The sequence below is a fragment of the Tasmannia lanceolata genome, unplaced genomic scaffold (assembly GCF_043159265.1).
Source record: "Tasmannia lanceolata isolate RefF3 unplaced genomic scaffold, GAP_Taslan_0.1 ptg000175c, whole genome shotgun sequence".
Lineage (NCBI taxonomy): Eukaryota > Viridiplantae > Streptophyta > Magnoliopsida > Canellales > Winteraceae > Tasmannia > Tasmannia lanceolata.
The window spans coordinates 77,236-82,500 of NW_027518851.1; positions in this window are offsets into that span (position 1 = coordinate 77,236).

Below are 5,265 nucleotides of genomic sequence, written 5' to 3' on the forward strand. Positions count from 1 at the left end.
CCAAAACTTGCGCAACCTTGGCAACCGTGGTCCATTCCTCTCTATATGCCTAGCCTTGCCAACCGTGGTCCATTCCTCACTATATGCCATGGCCTTGTGCCCATGGTCTTCCCAAGACAGCGTCCAAGGCCCCCGGAAGGCCAAGGGAGCCCAACCCAGCAATGCCCTGCTATGGCAAGCCAAGGCCAAGCATTCCGGTGCCTATCCGGGCAAAAATGCAATTCCTCTCTATATGCCTAGCCTTGGCAACCGTGGTCCATTCCCCACCATATGCCATGGCCTTGTGCCCATGGTCTTCCCAAGACAGTGTCCAAGGCGCCCGGAAGGCCAAGGGAGCCCAACCCAGCAATGCCCTGCTTTGGCAAGCCAAGGCCAAGCATTCCGGTGCCTAACCTTGGCAACCGTGGTCCTTTCCTCACCATATGCCATGGCCTTGTGCCCATGGTCTTCGCAAGACATCGTCCAAGGCGCCCAAAAGGCCAAGGGAGCCCAACCCAGCAATGCCTTGCTAGGACAAGCCAAGGCCAAGCATTCCGGTGCCTATCCGGGCAAAAACGCCCAAAGCATGCCCATTCCTTAGCCTATCCAGGCAAAAACGCCCAAAATCTGCACATTCTAGTGCCTATCCGGGCAAAAACGCCCACCAGCATGCCACCCTCCTATAGGGTTTGCGCAACCAACCAGCCTAACCACCAGTGGCAACCAAAGGTGCTGTTAGCGACGACTTCTGAAGACGCAACGAGACGCGACGTGTTTGCGCCCAGACGCGACGAGACGATGCGGGATCTGCGCCCAAGAATGCCTAGACCCGTCGACTTGATGCGGGATCAGCTCGCCCAAGCATGCCTAGTGTGCAAGGCCTGTGTGCAAGGCTAGTGTCCAAGGCTAGTGTGCAAGGCTCATGTGGAACGCTAGTGCGCAAGGCTAGTGCCCAAGGCTTGTGTGCCAGGCCCGTGTGCAAGGCTAGTGTCCAGGGCTTGTGTGCATTGCTTGAGTGCAAGGCTTGTGTGCATTGCTCGAGTGCATGGCTTGTGTGCAAGGGTTGTGCGCAAGGCTAGTGTGCGGGGCTTGTGCGCATGGCTAATGTGCACGGCTTGTGTGCATGGCTACCGTGCAAGGCTAGTTTGCATGGCTAGGGTGCAAGGCTCGCATGCGAGGCTAGTGTGCAAGGCTGCGTGCAAGGGAAGCGTGCAGGGCGAGTGTGCGAGGCCACTGTGCACGGCGCCAGCACTAGCGAGCCATCATCCGCGTTGCCATGGCTCGCTTGGCCTTGGCTTGCCAGGCCCCGACACGAGCAATCGCGCATTTTCTTTGCAACCGACCATCAATGCCGCCCAACGGGGCCAGCACGAGCAGTCATCCGCGGTCCCCTGGCCCTGCGCACGTTTGTCTTTGAAACCGAGCATCAATGCCACAGAAAGTGCCGGGGCGCCAGCTGGAGCCATCATCCGACGTGCCATGGCTCGCTTGGCCTTGGCTTGCCGGGCCCCGACACGAGCAATCGCGCATTTTCTTTGCAACCGACCATCAATGCCGCCCAACGGGGCCAGCACGAGCAGTCATCCGCGGTCCCCTGGCACTGCGCACGTTTGTCTTTGAAACCGAGCATCAATGCCACAGAAAGTGCCGGGGCGCCAGCTGGAGCCATCATCCGACGTGCCATGGCTCTGGTCCCATGGTCTTCGCAACCGAGCATTCGTGACACCCGCGGGGCCAGGACACCAACCCTTCCGACACGAGCATTCGCGCATGTTCTTTGGCCACACAACGGCGCCAGCACGAGCAAAATCATCCGCGGTGCGGTGGCCTTGCACGGCCTTTTGCCTTTGGAACCAACCATCAGTGCCACGGGAAGTGCCGGAGTCCCGGCATCCGCGGTGCCAAGTCATTGCGCCCTTGGTCTCTGCAGCGGGGCATGCCGGGCACTCCCAACCATTGCAAGCAAGCAAGCAAGCAAGAAAGAAAGTAAGTAAGTAAGTAAGTATTACATATAGGGGCGGGACATGCGGGGAGATCTGCGAAACGTGCATTACGGGGCACACGCGTACCTACCGGGGCATACCGACCCCTATTGGGGCACACGTGTGCATATCGGGGCATACCGGGCCTATCGGGGCACACGCGTACATACCGGGGCATACCGAGCCCTACTGGGGCACACGTGCGCATATCGGGGCGTACCAAGCCTATCGGGGCATACGCATGTATCCCAAGGCATACCGAGTCTATCCGGGCATACGCGTTCATACCGGGGCGTAACGGGCCTATCGGGGCATACTTGGGCATATCCGGGCAAAAAATGCCCAAAACTTGCGCAACCTTGGCAACCGTGGTCCATTCCTCTCTATATGCCTAGCCTTGCCAACCGTGGTCCATTCCTCACTATATGCCATGGCCTTGTGCCCATGGTCTTCCCAAGACAGCGTCCAAGGCCCCCGGAAGGCCAAGGGAGCCCAACCCAGCAATGCCCTGCTATGGCAAGCCAAGGCCAAGCATTCCGGTGCCTATCCGGGCAAAAATGCAATTCCTCTCTATATGCCTAGCCTTGGCAACCGTGGTCCATTCCCCACCATATGCCATGGCCTTGTGCCCATGGTCTTCCCAAGACAGTGTCCAAGGCGCCCGGAAGGCCAAGGGAGCCCAACCCAGCAATGCCCTGCTTTGGCAAGCCAAGGCCAAGCATTCCGGTGCCTAACCTTGGCAACCGTGGTCCTTTCCTCACCATATGCCATGGCCTTGTGCCCATGGTCTTCGCAAGACATCGTCCAAGGCGCCCAAAAGGCCAAGGGAGCCCAACCCAGCAATGCCTTGCTAGGACAAGCCAAGGCCAAGCATTCCGGTGCCTATCCGGGCAAAAACGCCCAAAGCATGCCCATTCCTTAGCCTATCCAGGCAAAAACGCCCAAAATCTGCACATTCTAGTGCCTATCCGGGCAAAAACGCCCACCAGCATGCCACCCTCCTATAGGGTTTGCGCAACCAACCAGCCTAACCACCAGTGGCAACCAAAGGTGCTGTTAGCGACGACTTCTGAAGACGCAACGAGACGCGACGTGTTTGCGCCCAGACGCGACGAGACGATGCGGGATCTGCGCCCAAGAATGCCTAGACCCGTCGACTTGATGCGGGATCAGCTCGCCCAAGCATGCCTAGTGTGCAAGGCCTGTGTGCAAGGCTAGTGTCCAAGGCTAGTGTGCAAGGCTCATGTGGAACGCTAGTGCGCAAGGCTAGTGCCCAAGGCTTGTGTGCCAGGCCCGTGTGCAAGGCTAGTGTCCAGGGCTTGTGTGCATTGCTTGAGTGCAAGGCTTGTGTGCATTGCTCGAGTGCATGGCTTGTGTGCAAGGGTTGTGCGCAAGGCTAGTGTGCGGGGCTTGTGCGCATGGCTAATGTGCACGGCTTGTGTGCATGGCTACCGTGCAAGGCTAGTTTGCATGGCTAGGGTGCAAGGCTCGCATGCGAGGCTAGTGTGCAAGGCTGCGTGCAAGGGAAGCGTGCAGGGCGAGTGTGCGAGGCCACTGTGCACGGCGCCAGCACTAGCGAGCCATCATCCGCGTTGCCATGGCTCGCTTGGCCTTGGCTTGCCAGGCCCCGACACGAGCAATCGCGCATTTTCTTTGCAACCGACCATCAATGCCGCCCAACGGGGCCAGCACGAGCAGTCATCCGCGGTCCCCTGGCCCTGCGCATGTTTGTCTTTGAAACCGAGCATCAATGCCACAGAAAGTGCCGGGGCGCCAGCTGGAGCCATCATCCGACGTGCCATGGCTCGCTTGGCCTTGGCTTGCCGGGCCCCGACACGAGCAATCGCGCATTTTCTTTGCAACCGACCATCAATGCCGCCCAACGGGGCCAGCACGAGCAGTCATCCGCGGTCCCCTGGCACTGCGCACGTTTGTCTTTGAAACCGAGCATCAATGCCACAGAAAGTGCCGGGGCGCCAGCTGGAGCCATCATCCGACGTGCCATGGCTCTGGTCCCATGGTCTTCGCAACCGAGCATTCGTGACACCCGCGGGGCCAGGACACCAACCCTTCCGACACGAGCATTCGCGCATGTTCTTTGGCCACACAACGGCGCCAGCACGAGCAAAATCATCCGCGGTGCGGTGGCCTTGCACGGCCTTTTGTCTTTGGAACCAACCATCAGTGCCACGGGAAGTGCCGGAGTCCCGGCATCCGCGGTGCCAAGTCATTGCGCCCTTGGTCTCTGCAGCGGGGCATGCCGGGCACTCCCAACCATTGCAAGCAAGCAAGCAAGCAAGAAAGAAAGTAAGTAAGTAAGTAAGTATTACATATAGGGGCGGGACATGCGGGGAGATCTGCGAAACGTGCATTACGGGGCACACGCGTACCTACCGGGGCATACCGACCCCTATTGGGGCACACGTGTGCATATCGGGGCATACCGGGCCTATCGGGGCACACGCGTACATACCGGGGCATACCGAGCCCTACTGGGGCACACGTGCGCATATCGGGGCGTACCAAGCCTATCGGGGCATACGCATGTATCCCAAGGCATACCGAGTCTATCCGGGCATACGCGTTCATACCGGGGCGTAACGGGCCTATCGGGGCATACTTGGGCATATCCGGGCAAAAAATGCCCAAAACTTGCGCAACCTTGGCAACCGTGGTCCATTCCTCTCTATATGCCTAGCCTTGCCAACCGTGGTCCATTCCTCACTATATGCCATGGCCTTGTGCCCATGGTCTTCCCAAGACAGCGTCCAAGGCCCCCGGAAGGCCAAGGGAGCCCAACCCAGCAATGCCCTGCTATGGCAAGCCAAGGCCAAGCATTCCGGTGCCTATCCGGGCAAAAATGCGATTCCTCTCTATATGCCTAGCCTTGGCAACCGTGGTCCATTCCCCACCATATGCCATGGCCTTGTGCCCATGGTCTTCCCAAGACAGTGTCCAAGGCGCCCGGAAGGCCAAGGGAGCCCAACCCAGCAATGCCCTGCTTTGGCAAGCCAAGGCCAAGCATTCCGGTGCCTAACCTTGGCAACCGTGGTCCTTTCCTCACCATATGCCATGGCCTTGTGCCCATGGTCTTCGCAAGACATCGTCCAAGGCGCCCAAAAGGCCAAGGGAGCCCAACCCAGCAATGCCCTGCTAGGGCAAGCCAAGGCCAAGCATTCCGGTGCCTAACCTTGGCAACCGTGGTCCTTTCCTCACCATATGCCATGGCCTTGTGCCCATGGTCTTCGCAAGACATCGTCCAAGGCGCCCAAAAGGCCAAGGGAGCCCAACCCAGCAATGCCTT